The following is a 16,349-nucleotide window of genomic DNA, read 5'->3' on the forward strand; positions in this document are numbered from 1 at the left end:
GTAGGAGGGAGAGAGGCATGTGGGCTCTGGCCAGGCGGCGCTTACCTCGGGTGGCTCCCTGTCAGCGGCGCAGCGGGGCTAAGGCAGGCTCCCTGCCAGCCCTAGCTCCGTGCTGCTCCCAGAAGCAGCCAGCACATCCCTGCAGCCCCTGGGGGGAAGGGGACTCCACATGCTGCCCCTGCCTTCAGGCACCGTCCCCACAGCTCCTATTGGCCGCAGTTCCTGGACAATAGGAGCTGTGGAGTCAGCACTCGGGGTGGGGGCAGCACGCGCAGACCCCCTGTCCTCCCCAGAGGCCGCAGGGACATGCCGGCTGCTTCCAGGAGCGGCATGGAGCTAGGGCAGGCAGGGAGCTTGCTTTAGCCCCACTGTGCCACCAGACTTTTTTCAGCGTAAAATCTCCCAGTTTGGCTTCAGTAGCCTCTGGGAGATAGAGCCTGATTCCAGGAGACTCCCGGTGAAACCGGGAGGGTTGGCAACCATAGCTGGCTCCCATATCTCCTTAAAAGGGCCAGTCAACCTGTAACAAGCTAGAACACTAATTTTGAACACTCTTCTACTAGCTTAATCTTCAATAGCCAGTCACAATTTTACAACTCTGTTTTGCTCTAACCACCTTTAAACTGTCCTCAGTTTGAAAACCCATGTCAATATAACCCAAATTTATCTTGGCTTGCCCAACAACCAACTCAGAACACCGGGCTAAGTTAGTTCATGGGTACATACATATGTGTTGCCTCTCAGTTTGTTCAAACTGAATATGATAAAGGATGGTTTGGAAGATAGTCTATAACTCTGTTCAGGCAGAGAGCTGAATGGATGGACCCTTATACCTGCATGGAGCCCCAATGTCTTCAACAGAGCTCCATGCAAGTCCAGGATCTGCCCTCAGGATGCTCCTGGCAGGATCAGGATCTAGGTATCAGTCTGAGTTACCACTGTACTAGCCTTGAACTCTAGCGGTTTAAACCATAATATTGGCTGAATTCAAAAGTAAAAGTAAGTTTGGTGCCATTCTTGTCACTGTTTGTCAACTTCAATTTTGCCCATGTAAACAGGCAAATCTGCTTCATTGAGTATCTCATGAAACTCATTCCTGTCTTGGAACATTACATTGCCTGCATTACAATAAACGTACAAGGAATGCTTGCACAATGCATAGTTCACTTTTGCTATCATATGGAAAACTCTTCGCCTTACATTCTGATGAGCACTAAATTCGCATAGTTTCCAGGATGTATATCACAACTTTGCACTTGCTTACTTTATTTTCATCCATGTACACATTCTGAATTTCATACATTTTCTTGTTGTAAAGTGGGGTGGATATTGATACATAACAGTAACTTAAATGATTTTGTAATAAACTGTGTGTAATAATAATTTGTGCATATTAGGGTGCACGCCCTCAACCTTAAGATGAATTTATGGTTTTAAATCAAAAAGTAATCACATATTAGAGTTACATATACATTAATATTAAAACAATTTAGTGACTTGTACTGTTATTAGTGTTAAATCATAGCAAATATGTTGCCTAATTCTGTCATATAGCAATGCATTTTACAAACATTGGCCCAGATTGTGGCTTTAAAACATGGCCTGTGTTAGGCAGATAAGAGAAAAAGCCACGCAGCAATCATAGTTTTATGGAGAATCTCTACTACCCCATGAAAGGATATAGTACGTGCCCCCTCCACCTACTACACAATGGTTCAGCTCCACTGGCTGTTTTGGTGAAGGGTGTCTAGTGTCAAGCATGAAGTTAGATTAGTACCATGCTTGTAAGCTTCACAGTGATTTGTTACTGGTGGATGGGAAGAGAACTCTTTGTAACTTCACCCTTGAACATCTACAGAGGGACAGAATCTCATTATCACTTGAAGAGAGACACACCCAAAAATTGCTGTTCACCAAGTCTGTACAGCTTTTTTCCTAACAAACTGCCCGTGAGGCCCATCAGCCTCAGGGGCTAAAAGCACTAAGTAAACTAGAGTCTCGGCTCCCTCATCTGGACTTTTAGGGGCATTGGGACCTGCCAGGTCGGTTCTCATCCATCCAGGGCAACAGGCATTCAGAAGAATTTGATCAGCTTTCCTTTCCTCGTTCAACATCCGAGCTTGAATTCTGGACAAGACTGTGACTCCAATTTTAGACACACCATAAGCAGTATTTGGCCAGCCCTCCTTCTCATGCACTCCGTTCTTGGTATCTTCCACAAACTTTGTCATGAGCTTCACTAGCTCCTCCTCAGTGTGAAATTTCTGCTGCAGGTCTTGGCTACATCTCTTGAGTGTCCGAACACTTATGAAACTGGATACATTCACCACTCTGCCTATAAGCAGAAAAATACTACAGTGCAATCATCGTCAAAATACTGTGAAGTATTAAAGTAAACAAGAATGGAAAGTGACTGATACCACAATAATTTGTCTATTAAAATAGATAAAATATTTATTAAAAAATAAATGGTCAAGTAGCATTGCCAAAAACTAAACAAAAGAATTCTGGACTAACAGCTGATACAAATGCTAAAAAACGAATAAACCAAATGAGAGTCTAAAAGTAATTTATAATGTATATATATTGTTGCTTAAGAATGCTAAAGACAGCCACAGATTCTCAGCTAAGACCAAGGAGCATGCAGTTCAGAAGGGGTGGAAGCATGGTCTTTGCTTTTCCCCAATCCTGTACCCGCTGGGTTTCAGCAGGTCCCCAGTGTAATTTAGAGCAACGTACAGGTCTACAGACTCCTACAACTTACTCCAGCTGCCAGTGCCCCAATAGAGTAGATGCAGTACCTGGGGATTAGCCAGGGACTATCTGTCTAACCACGAGGAGACGACGAAGGGGACGTGCCCCAACATTTTAGGCATTACCTTTTGTCCTTTTGTTACTTTAAATGAGAAATGGATGCTGGTGCAACTTTCACCAGGTTCCATTTCTTTTTTAAAGTACCAGTGTGCCAGATTGAGTGAGACAAGCGCTCCAGAACTTTTTTGGGCTGGGAGGGCCTCTCCACATGATGAGGAATGCTGACCGTGGTTGTTATGCAGCAAGCCAGCTACAGGGCCAGAAGAGGCAAGCACCATCCCTCCACCAGTGCCTGTACCCTGGGGGATGCCCATTTAAGAAAGTGCTGGGGGCAGCCTCCATCTCGGTAGCATAGCTGGAACTATACTGCAAAGGAGGATGGGGCTGGAAATCTCCAGAGCCATCGCAGACTCAGCACAAGGTCTCTGTGGTGCTGTCTTTGCTCTTCGGTGGATCACCCAGGGTGCTCACACAGCTTGACAGATACACTGGGTTCTGGGATGTTATGTGACTCTGCCTCAGCCAGTTACTGACCAGAATCTTTAAAAAAGCTATTTTCCATCTAAGAGAGCAGTTCAGACTATTTTGGGCCACACGATCCTTTCTCAACCAACTGTATTTCTCAGCCCGAGAGCGTGTAATAAATATAGTGGGCCAGATCTCAGCCGGAATGAATCAGTTAATGGAGTGAGGTCACTTTCTAACTGCTGAGGCTCTGGTCCAGTTTTTATTATATTGTTGTAGATGTGCAGCTTCCACATTAGTCACATCCAACAACTTTTATAGCCAAACAGCCCAAGTCAAATGTCCACTTGTAAGTGTTTTTACACTCAAAATATCTCAAAAGTATTTTTCTTCCCAAATTTGTATGTGGTTCCTTCTTTGTTTCTAAGGGCCTGTCTACACTTAAAATGCTACAGCGGCAAATCTGCACGGCTGCAGCTGCACCATGGGAGCACTTCAGGGTAGACGCTACCTACGCTGATGAGAGGGGTTCTCCTTTCGGTGCAGTTAATCCACCTTCCTGAGAGGTGGTAGCTAGGTCAACGGAAGGATTCTTCCATCGACCTAGTGCTGTCTATACCAGGAGTTAAATCTGTTTAGCTACATCTCTCAGGGGGAGGGTTGCCAACTTTCTACACGGAAAAAACTGAACACCCTTGCCTCGCCCCCCCTCCAAGGCCCCGCCCCCTGCTCACTCTGTCCCCCCTCCCCATCGCTCGCTCTCCCCACCCTCACTCTCTTGCTCATTTTCACCGGGTTGGGGCAGGGGGTTGGGGTGTGTGTGGGGGTGAGGGCTCCGACTGGGGGTGCAGGCTCTGGTGTGGGGCCGGGGATGAGGGATTTGGGGTGCAGGAGGGAGCTCCAGGCTGAAGGGTTTGGAATGAAAGAGGGGGCTCTGGGCTGGGGCAGGGGGTTGGGGATTGTGGGGAGTGAGGTCTCAGGCTGGGGATGCGGGCTCTGGGGATGATGGGGCTGCAGGAGGGGGCTCCGGGCTGGGGCTGAGGGGTTCAACGTGTGGGAGGAGGCTATGGGCTGGGGAAGGGGGTTGGGGTGCAGGGGGTGTGAGTGCTCCAGATGGGGATGCGGGCTGTGGGTGGAGCTGGGGATGAGGGATTTGGGGTTGCAGGAGGGGGCTCCAGGCTGGGACTGATGGGTTCGGAGGGTGGGAGGGGGATCAGGGCTGGGGCAGGGGGCTAGGGCACGGGAGTGGGTCAGGGGTGCAGGTGGTGCTTAGCTCAAGCAGCTCCCAGAAGCTCTGTGCTCCAGCTCCAAGGGGAGGTTCGGCCAGAAGCTCTGTGCACTGCCCTGTCTGCAGGCGCCGCCCCCACAGCTCCCATTAGCCGCAGTTCCCAGCCAATGGGAGCTGCAGAGCTGGCGCTTGCAGCATGCGTAGCCCCTTGCCTGCCGCTATGTGTAGGAGCTGGAGGAGGGACATGCCACTGCTTCTGGGAGCTGTGTGGAGCCAAGGCAGGCAGGGAGCCTGCCTTAGCCCCGCTGTGCCGCTGACTGCACTTTTACCGGCCCGGTCAGTAGTGCTGACTGGAGCTGCCAGCGTCCCTTTTTGACTGGGCGAAAACCAGTCAAAAACCAGATACCTGGCAACCCTACTCAGAGTTGTGGATTTTTCATGACCCGAGAGACGTAGCTATACTGCTGTAAAATCCTAGTGTAGACCAGGCCGAAGGCTGTGTCTAGACTAAACTTTTTCTTAAAATTACCCACCCTACTACCAATACAACTTCACCTATGGTAACAACGGTGGGAGTCTCTCACTGGGAGAGTTAATAAAGACTGACCACTGCTGTTTTCACTACTGCGCCAATGGACTTTGGTCAGAGTGTGTATATATGAATGACATGGTAGTTAAATGCTGCCAGGTGACTCTGCCCTGTTTATTCTAGTGCTCTCACATTGGGACCACTGATGGAGCTGAATCAGTTGTAGCAACGGTGGGAAATTGTAGGAAAATAAATCTAGTATACAGATTTGTAGTACTAAATAGTATGAGCAGTATAATAGTAATAGCATAATACTAAATATTGGCTACTTAAAATGTATGGCAAAATACACTGCGGTGGTCTAGTACTTCACCTCATTGAGGAAGAAGTTGTGACAATATTGTGAGTATGTTGAGCTTACCATGTGGTTTTATGAGCGGTAATAACATATTGCAGACATCTCTGGTTCCAAAAAAGTTGGTTTTCAGTGTTCCTCTGCTTGAATGTGAAAGGGTGTGGGATCATCAACTTTTTATAGAGAAAAAACAGCAACAACACAGGAGAGAGTCAAACTGCAAATCTGAACAATTACGTAATTATGTAAAAATTGACAGACAGGAACATGCATCACACCTGAATCCCTACCTGGAAAAGGAGAATTTATTTGGGCTGGGGTGTGACTGTTCCCCTAGTGCAGTCTGACAGTTTTCTCCTTAAGAGACATGCAGGTAGTAGCCAACAGGAGCTAAGCATTCTCCCCACACTCTCTCCCACCAGGATCAGCACCTCTTCTTTTGTCTGGAAAGGCTAGTTGAGAATTTTGGACTACAACTTTGACTATGATTGGTAGGTTGCATAGAGAGAAAAAATAAATAAACTGGGCTAAAAGAACATTATTAAAGTTGCAAAATCAAGCGCTCCCAAAAGTTAAGAAATGCAAAAATTAAGGTTTCTTGTGCATATGCTGTCGTTAATTATATAATCACATACTATCTTTTCCCACACCTACGCAGGGAACGTTTTGCGGCATGAGAGGGCAGGGCATGGAGTTCTTTGGACCACTGTAGCCAGCAGCATTTAGAACAGCCTTAAACTCCTGCAAGCCCCAGGCTTGGGGTGATAGAAAGGTGGCATAGAGACACTCGTCCACATCTCAGCTGTCCCAACTGTGAGCTTGATGTAGATGAGTATTCAACCCAAATATTTCAAACAGCACTTACAGTGGAGCAAACTCAGATTCAAAAATTCAGAAGAGTCATCTGACCTATTTAGAAGAAGGAAGTGAAACTGGTCTTTGGGAGAATGGTGGAGTTTATTTGCCATTTATTTATTCTTCAGTTATAATCAAGTCACCCCCCTGGTGACTCAGCTATCAGTCAAGATAGCATGCTGACCCAGTTACAACAGTTAAAAGTTGTACAGTTAACAGGACCTAGTTGCACTGTAACCAGGCCCCTGTAAAAGGGGCCTTAATCCTGTTGGAGGATGGGAAAACTGCTTAAATTGATTGCAACCTGCGTGACAGTCAATCAAAGGAGGGATTTGGCACCAACTCAGTGACAGAACAGTAAACTTTCCAGGGTAGATTCAAATTGCTCAGACATTGGTTGCACAAGAAATTGAAGTTTGAAATGTGATACTTAATACACCTGGAAGTATTATGTGTGGTGAACAGTATAATTAAGTGTGCAATACAATTTTCATGGTATCAATCTGCTTCTATGTGCTCAGAACTTTCTGGAGAATTCCTCACATCCCAGTCCTCAAAACACCAGCTCACATGCTTAATTTGATGATTGTAATCAATGGGACTATTTATAATAATAAAGTTAAGTATATGTGTGAATGCTTTCAGAATCAGGACTATAGTTTGGAAGTTTTCATGCTTATTTTTACTCCAAAAATGGAAGAAAATTCTCCCCACCTTTTTGGAGATATATAAATGAAGAAAAATATCCCTTTGTCAAAAAAAATACAAGTAACTCTTGCTAATTTTTGTTACCTCATGTAAGTAAAAAACAACAACCAGAAACTGAATATTTAATTTTCAAAATGTAATATTGCATTGACATAAGTTTATTACTTGCTTTTCTATGTTTTAAATGTTAGTACTGAATTGCATACAATATCTACAAGGCTGTTTTTCTTATTCCCTGACATATTTTGGATCAAGAGGATCTCCAGCTATGTCTTTTAGGGACCATAGCACGGTCTGTTTGTTAGCTCTGTTTTCCAGAGCCATAACAGTGTGCTTCTGTTGGATTTGCACTATCAGCAGAGCTAGTTTCTTCTAAAATGGTCAACTAGATTGAGGCAGTGAACTTCCTCTTTGATATTATTTATTATGATGATTTAACTTTAAAATAATAATGAAGTTTAAATGGAAAATTTAAGGAAATCAAACCAAGTTACCACTCCACTCCTCTACCCAAATTCAACTAATAAAATGTGTGCATAAATTTGTGTACCATAATAGGGCCGTGATCCAGATAATGGCCTCCTGGTGTTAATACAACAATAATTATTAACAATTATAACACCAAGCACAAAGCAATGCACATTACATCACATATTTTGCTACTATCCTAACCTTATGTACACTGAAGCCCTGTCTGCACTAAAATGATAGCTGTGTCAGCGAATCGAGTCACTACACAGTGTAGACATAATCTAATTTTGTCCATGGAACCACGTTCAAACCTTGCTCAGGCCAAAGCAAGGTCTTGTCAATCAGCCAGCATTCTGTCTTTGAACCAGAATCCTGTGTTGTTAACCAGCACATTCAGCCCTCCGTATTTCTCCTTCAGGAAGTTGGTGATGTCCAGCTGGTGGAAAAGCGAGCTCAGTCCCTCCTCCTGCAGCTTTGCCACCGCAGCTTGATCCCGTCCTGGGTCCCGGGCTGTCAGGTACACATCCCCAGTGAACTGCTTACACAGAGCCCGCACAATAGCAAATCCAATCCCTTTGTTGGTCCCAGTCACCACAGCTACTGGGGTGCTGCTGGACATCCTCCTGGGCTAGTAAATTCCAAAGCAAAACTCACTGGGGACTACTTCCTGCAAAAGGCAAAAATAGGTCTGCATCAATGGACTTGGCACATTAGAGCATTATTACCTCTCTGCCAGCATGCTGTATAATTCCACTCACAGGTGCCAGGATCTGAAAGTAACAGAAAACTCTGAAGGTTAGCAAACCTCAGTCACACAGCAACGCCTGCTCTGCACAGCCTGTGCTCCACCTCTGCTCCCATCCCAGCCTGAAACCAGCCCCCTCCTAGCAGCCTGCCATGCATAATACACAGTCCCAGGCACTCCTCCTGGCTTCCTCCTAGCACCCTGTGGGGGAAGGGAATAGGGAGACTCAGCATGCAGTGGGGATATCTATGCCTGTAGTAAGTAATTTAGCTGATAACATAGAGCCTATGGGTATTTGGGGAAGAGGGGTTTTCACTCCAATTTCTATCATCAAGCAAGTAGCCCATCGGGAGGTAATGTGGCACTAGTACTCTCATGGCTGCACCAGTCAGACATGCTTATTGGTGCTGGGCTACTTCACTTGTAGCTGAGGCATTGAGCAGAGCTGAGTTTAGAGCACATCTAGTGCCTGCTGTTGCCCCTGCTCTCAGCCCAATGCCTGCTGCTCCAGTTATTGCCCTGTCCCCAGCGACTTGCCTGCAGTTACTCCTGAGGGCATTCTGCACCAAAAAATTAAAAATTCTGCACACAATATTTTAAAATTCAGCAAATTTTATTTGTCAAATAAATGTGGAGGTGCTGGCAGTGGGGAGCACAGGCCACTGGCTGCACAGAGGTGGGCAATCACTGTGCAGCTCCCCCCCCGGAGACACTCAGCGGTGAGGCTGCACCCAACCCTGACACAGCACAAGGACCGGGCATGGCCCAGAAACACCCCAGGGTCCTGCCCCTCTATGCCAGGTGTGGCAGGTATGGGCAGGCAGGCTCAGCAAGACAGGATCCCCCTACTGTTACTCGTACCTTCTTGTCAACTGTTTGAAATGGGCCACCCTGATTGCACTACAAAAGTGATTTTTCCTCCTGTTGATAATAGCTCACTTCCACTTTAATTGAATTGTCTTGTTAGAACTGACCGCCCACTTGGTAAGGCAACTCCCATCTTTTCATGTACAGTACTGTGTATATATATTCTGCATACTGTATTTTCCACTCCATGCATCTGATGAAATGGGTTTTAGCCCATGAAAGCTTATGCCCAAATAAATTTGTTAGTCTCTAAGGTGCCACAAGGACTCCTCCTTGTTTTTCCTGACACAGACTAACATGGCAACCAGTCTGATACTCTGTGCAAGTTTTGTTGCAATTGTAAAACAGTGCTAGCAACAATGATCTACATGGTCATATTTTAATCATATAATGTCACACCCTGACATCTAGTTTTGAGCTGGGGAAGAAGACATCAGGAACTGACCTTGTGTACATTGACGCACTCACTCTGCCTAGGTGCGCAGCATGATGGAGCCGTTTGCCCACATGATCTCTTTTGGCTGCTGTTGGATCGCCTATCACTTTGTTACTGGGTGCAAGGGTAATAAAGTGTTGTTACCCTTGTTGTGTGAGTAAAGGGCAGCAGCGCTGTGCTTGACATGCCCTGACTGAGGAGTTCAAAGTCAGCTGAACTGCACTTGCTAAGCAGAGGATAGGGGTGCCAAAGCCCAGTGGAGGAGAGGGAGGGAGGGGAGAGATGTTTCTGTGTGGTCCCTGCATAAGGGTCCTAGACACTATTTGAAACGCACCCCCCACCATTTAATGACAGAGCTGATTAAGGCTCAATTGAAAGTCTTTTGTTATGGATACTAAAGCTGAAATCACTGATAACCAGGTCTAAGCGTTAGACCTGGTAGGTGACAGTCTCTCTAGAAAATGAGACTGCCCAGCCCGCGGTAGCAGTGAGGCTCCCCCACACTAACTGCTGAAATCCCTGAGAGCTGAAAGAATAGAGTGGTGGGATCTCAGGACATTCCAGAGGTTGCAGGAGAGAGGGCAGTGGTGGAGCGAGTAGCCGTGGAGCATGTGGCGACTGGGCGAGTGGCCAATGGCAGCGCGAGTGCTGGCAGAGTGAGTGGCCAACGTCAGAACAAGTGGTGGAGGAGCAGCAGCAGCAGAGGCATTGCTCAGTGCCTCCCTCCTACCCTCCACAGGTAGGAGGGGAACTCACACAAATGGACCTCTGAACCTTTGCTGACTAAAGACAATTGTGAGTGGGGTGCGGTGAAGGGAGAGGGGAGTGGTGTGTTAAAGCATCTTTGTCAGACTTTCACACTGCAAGGTGAGAGACTGAGGAAAAGGACACTGCCCAGCATACTCTGGGGTGGGTGTTTTGTTCATGGTCATATGTTTTCACATCATGCTTGTGGTGTTTTCCCAAATTTCCTCCCTTGGTATCCTACTGTTAATTGAATTGTCTCACTAGACTGACCTCACACTTGTAAGGCAACTCCCATCTTTTCATGTATTTATACCAGCTCTTGTATTTTCTACTCCATGCATCTGATGAAGTAGGTTCTAGTCCACAAAAGCTTATGCCCAAATAAATTTGTTAGTCTCCAAGGTGCCATAAGGACTCCTCTTTGTTTTTGCTGATACAGACTAACACTGCTACCACTCTGAAAAGTTTTGCATGGTGGCTGAAAAGGACTTCTGGTATGGATCTAGGAAATGTTATTTTAACTGGCCTATGTGTTGTTTTACACCTAAATTTCCTGTGGTGATAAATGGAGAAAAAAGTCTATTTTGTACCAGTTTTTTTTACAATTCAATTAAAGTAAAAGCAAAGTTAAAATTGCAGAAGGCTTCTTTACAGGCGTAGCAATCTTAAAATGTGGGATTACATCCTGGTGGATTATTCCATAGGTTGTGATCTTACACCCCCTGGTTCGTACTTTTAGCCTAGTATTTATGGTGATTCAAATAATTCCGACTATTGGGACTGTGTTGCAAGGTAATAAACTTAAGAAGGCACAGAAGGACAGGAATATGATGCAAATGAAATGAATAATTATGGAGAAAAGAAAAGAAATAAAAAGAAGAAAAACAGTGGAATATAAAATGGCTTGACATAAGTAATTGAACATAGGGGAAGCCTCATTTTTTGGAAGACAGGATTAGGGAGGTAACTGGATCAGCAGACTGAAAATGGAATGTTTTTGCTAAAATAAGCAAATGGGTCAGTAAGCTAAAAAACAGAAAGTCTGAGCTTGCTAATATAAGCAGGGGAACATCCAGGGAACCATTTACTAAGAACAAGATACCAATGGACAAGAGAAATTGGGAGTGTAAAGATGAGGCAGAAAGTAAAGTCAAACATGGATAGCATGTGGACAGAGCATGCTGTACAGAGATTGGTTCCTGCAAAGTAACCAAGCCAATCCCACATATGATGCAATGTATAGTGAATGAAATGTGAAAAGTAAATCTACATTAAGGAAGGAGGTTTGGATGTGTGGTATCCCTTGTACCCACTCCCATTCTTCATCCTGATCTACTCAAATATAGTTTGATTGTGTGCCAGTAAAGAAACCTCAGTAATGAGTTTGGAGTAGAGCGGAGTGTGACATTGCACCCCATAAAGCTTTATGGAAAAATGCTTATGAATGTATATATGTCATAAGTGAAATATGTTTTATGCTACATATATCATGTAACATATCTCTGTAAAGGTTAAGATCTACTGAATCTATTCATCCTAGTTGTATGCATGTATCATTTTTGTATTCAAAGTTATGAATATTGGCTGTGTACTGGTTTGATTTTAAGTAGCCTTAGTAAGGCATTTGGGCAGCTTCTTTAGAAAGGAATTTGCAAGTTAAGTGCCCAATCAAGAAACACTTAACGAACAATGGATCTTGGAAGGCTCCAATCCACATAAGAAGTCAACTTGAGGATGTACAAGGTAGCATGTGAACTATGGCTGCTACCTGTAAGTTCTGAGTCATGCTGGACATGTGTCTTGCCCATGTGACTCCAAAACTCCATCTTGTAGCTGGGATTCTACAGAGGGGGAGGGAGGGGTGTCCAACCACAAGAGAAAGTCTATTTAAACGCCTGGGAGAGCCCTCCATTTTGTCTTCAGCTGGCTCAAGAGATAGCCTCTCCATCCCCAAAGGATACCTGAAGGAAACTGGAACAAAGGACAGTAACCACAGGGGGTGTGAGTGATTGCTGGACCCAGACTAGAAGGAGACTAGTCTGGAAAAGGAAACTTACTGGAACACCTCTGAGGGTGAGGTTTTATATGTATTCAGTCTTCTTATGTATTAGGCATAGGCTTGCATGTTTTATTTTATTTTGCTTGGTAATTCACTTTGTTCTGTTTGTTACTACTTGGAACCACTTAAATCCTACTTTTTGTATTTAATAAAATCACTTTTTACTTATTAATTAACCCAGAGTATGTATTAATACCTGGGGGACAAACAGCTGTGCATATCTCTCTATCAGTGTTATACAGGGCGAACAATTTATGAGTTTACCCTGCATAAGCTTTATACAGGGTAAAACAGATTTATTTGGGGTTTGGACGCCGTTGGGAATTGGGCATCTGAGTGTTAGAGACAGGAACACTTCTTAATCTTTCAGTTAAGCTTGCAGTTTGGGGGACGTGGTTCAGACCGGGGTCTGTGTTTGTGGCCGGCAAGCATGTTTGGCACAACCAGGCAGGGTTCTGGAGTCCCAAGCTGGCAGGAGAAGCAGGGGCAGAAGTAGTCTTGGCACATCAGTTGGCAGCCCCCAGGGGGTTTCTGTGATCCAACCGTCATACAGAGTTCCTGGGAACCAAGCTGATGAGGTCTCAGGAACCACCCCAACATACTCCTGAGTGGATAAGAACATAAGAATGGCCACACTGGGTCAGACCAAAGGTCCATCCAGCCCAGTATCCTGTCTACCGACAGTGGCCAATGCCAGGTGCCCCAGAGGGAGTGAACCTAACAGGTAATGATCTAGTGATCTCTCTCCTGCCATCCATCTCCACCCTCTGACAAACAAAGGCTAGGGACACCATTCCTTACCCACCCTGGCTAATAGCCATTAATGGACTTATCCTCCATGAATTTATCCAGTTCTCTTTTAAACTCTGTTATAGACCGAGCCTTCATAACCTCCTTAGGCAAGGAGTTCCACAGGTTGACTGTGCACTGAGTGAAGAAGAACTTCCCTTTATTTGTTTTAAACCTGCTACCCATTAATTTCATTTGGTGGCGCCTAGTTCTTATATTATGGGAACAAGTAAATAACTTTTCCTTATTCACTTTCTCCACACCACTCATGATTTTATATTCCTCTAGCATATCTCCCCTTAGTCTCCTCTTTTCCAAGCTGAAAAGTCCTAGCTTCTTTAATCTCTCCTCGTATAGGACCCTTTCCAAACCCCTAATCATTTTAGTTGCCCTTTTATGAACCTTTTCTAATGCCAGTATATCTTTTTTGAGATGAGGGGACCACATCTGTACGCAGTATTCAAGATGTGGGCGTACCATGGATTTACATAATGGCAATAAGATATTCTCCATCTTATTCTCTATCCCTTTTTTAATGATTCCTGACATCCCGTTTGCTTTTTTGACTGCTGCTGCACATTGCATGGACATCTTCAGAGAACTATCCACGATGACTCCAAGATCTTTCTCCTGATTAGTTGTAGCTAAATTAGCCCCCATCATATTGTATGTATAGTTGGAGTTATTTTTTCCAATGTGCATCACTTTACATTTATCCACATTAAATTTCATTTGCCATTTTGTTGCCCATTCACTTAGTTTTGTGAGATCTTTTTGAAGTTCTTCACAATCAGCTTTGGTCTTAACTATCCTGAGCAGTTTAGTATCATCTGCAAACTTTGTCACCTCACTGTTTACCCCTTTCTCCATATCATTTATGAATAAGTTGACTAGGATTGGTCCTAGGACTGATCCTTGGGGAACACCACTAGTTACCCCTCTCCATTCTGAAAATTTACCATTTATTCCTACCCTTTGTTCCCTATCTTTTAACTAGTTCTCAATCCATGAAAGGATCTTCTCACTTATCCCATGACAACTTAATTTACGTAAGAGCCTTTGGTGAGGGACCTTGTCAAAGGCTTTCTGGAAATCTAAGTACACTATGTCCACTGGATCCCCCTTGTCCACATGCTTCTTGCCTCCCTCAAAGAACTCTAACAGATTAGTAAGACATGATCTCCCTTTACAGAAACCATGTTGACTTTTGCGCAACAATTTATCTTCTCCTACGTGTCTGACAATTTTATTCTTTACTATTGTTTCAACTAATTTGCCCTGTACTGACATTAGACTTACCGCTCTGCAATTGCCAGGATCACCTCTAGAGCCCTTCTTAAATATTGGTGTTACATTAGCTATCTTCCAGTCATTGGGTACAGTAGCTGATTTAAAGGACAGGTTACAAACCATAGTTAATAGTTCCGCAATTTCACATTTGAGTTCTTTCAGAACTCTTGGGTGAATGCCATCTGGTCCCGGTGACTTGTTACTGTTAAGTTTCTCAATTAATTCCAAAACCTCCTCCAGTGACCCTTCAATCTGTGACAATTCCTCAGGATTTGTCACCTACAAAAGACAGCTCAGGTTTGGGAATCTCCCTAACATCCTCAGCCGTTAAGACTGAAGCAAAGAATTCATTTAGTTTCTCTGCGATGACTTTATCGTCTTTAAGTGCTCCTTTTGTATCTCAATCATCCAGTGGCCCTACTGGTAGTTTAGCAGGCTCCCTGCTTCTGATGTACTTAAAAAACATTTTGTTATTACCTTCTGAGTTTTTGGCTAGCTGTTCTTCAAACTCCTTTTTGGCTTTTCTTATTATATTTTTAAATTTAATTTGGCAGTGTTTATGCTCCTTTCTATTTATCTCACTAGGATTTGACTTCCACTTTTTAAAAGATGCCTTTTTATCTCTCACTGCTTCCTTTACATGGTTGTTAAGCCACAGTGGCTCTTTTTTAGTTCTTTTACTGTGTTTTTAAATGTGGGTGTTTTTAAATACATTTGAGCCTCTATTATGGTGTCTTTGAAAAGTGTCCATGCAGCTTGCAGGGATTTCACTCTAGTCACTGTACCTTTTAATTTCTGTTTAACTAACCTCCTCATTTTTGCAGAGTTCCCCTTTCTGAAATTAAATGCTACAGTGTTGGGCTGTTGAGGTGTTCTTCTCACCACAGGAATGTTAAATGTTATTCTAGTATGGTCACTATTTCCAAGCGGTCCTGTTATAGTTACGTCTTGGACCAGATCCTGCGCTCCATTCAGGACTAGATCGAGAGTTGCCTCTCCCCTTGTGGGTTCCTGTACCAGCTGCTCCAAGAAGCAGTCATTTAAAGTTTCGAGAAATTTTGTCTCTGCATTTCGTCCTGAGGTGACATATACCCAGTCAATATGGAGATAATTGAAATCCCCCGCTATTATTAATTTCTTTATTTTGATAGCCTCTCTAATCTCCCTTAGTATTTCATCATCACTATTACTGTCCTGGTCAGGTGGTCGATAATAGATCCCTACTGTTATATTCTTATTAGAGCATGGAATTACTATCCATAGAGATTCTATGGAACATGTGGATTCATTTAAGATTTTTATTTCATTTGATTCTACATTTTCTCTCACATATAGTGCCACTCCCTCACCCCGCACGACCTGTTCTGTTCTTCCGATATATTTTGTACCCCGGAATGATTGTGTCCCATTGATTGTCTTCACTCCATCAGGTTTCTGTGATGCCTATTATATCAATATCCTCCTTTAACACGAGGCACTTTAGTTCACCCATCTTATTATTTAGACTTCTAGCATTTGTGTACAAGCACTTTAAAAACTTGTCACTGTTTATTTGTCTGCCCTTTTCTTATGTTTCAGATTCTTTTTGGAAATGTTTCTCATCTGATCTGGCCCATACTTTATCCTCTTCCATCCTCTCCTCCTGACTAAAACCTAGAGAATCTCTATCAATAGATTCTCCTCTAAGAGAAGTCTCTGTCCGATCCACGTGCTCCTCTGCAGCAATTGGCTTTCCCCCATCTTAGTTTAAAAACTGCTCTGCAACCTTTTTAATGTTAAGTGCCAGCAGTCTGGATCCACTTCAGTTTAGGTGGAACTCATCCTTCCTGTATAGGCTCCTCCATCCCAAAAGTTTCCCCAGTTCCTAATAAATCTAAACCCCTCCTCTCTACACCATCGTCTCATCCACGCATTGAGACTCTGAAGCTCTGCCTGCCTACCTGGCCCTGCATGTGGAACTGGAAGCATTTCTGAGAATGCCACCATAGAGG

At 44.1% G+C, this 16,349-nt stretch overlaps 1 pseudogene across 1 annotated transcript; it reads right to left on the minus strand.

Annotated features, from left to right (window-relative positions):
* Window positions 1–390: 390 nt before the first annotated feature.
* Window positions 391–9,568, minus strand: LOC144265789 (carbonyl reductase [NADPH] 1-like; annotated as a pseudogene). Its single transcript, XR_013346363.1, has 3 exons — window positions 7,787–9,568; window positions 5,458–5,568; window positions 391–2,335 (listed from the first exon to the last, which is right to left on the minus strand). The product of XR_013346363.1 is annotated as a carbonyl reductase [NADPH] 1-like (transcript).
* Window positions 9,569–16,349: the final 6,781 nt, after the last annotated feature.

This window comes from Eretmochelys imbricata, chromosome 1 (assembly GCF_965152235.1).
Source record: "Eretmochelys imbricata isolate rEreImb1 chromosome 1, rEreImb1.hap1, whole genome shotgun sequence".
Lineage (NCBI taxonomy): Eukaryota > Metazoa > Chordata > Testudines > Cheloniidae > Eretmochelys > Eretmochelys imbricata.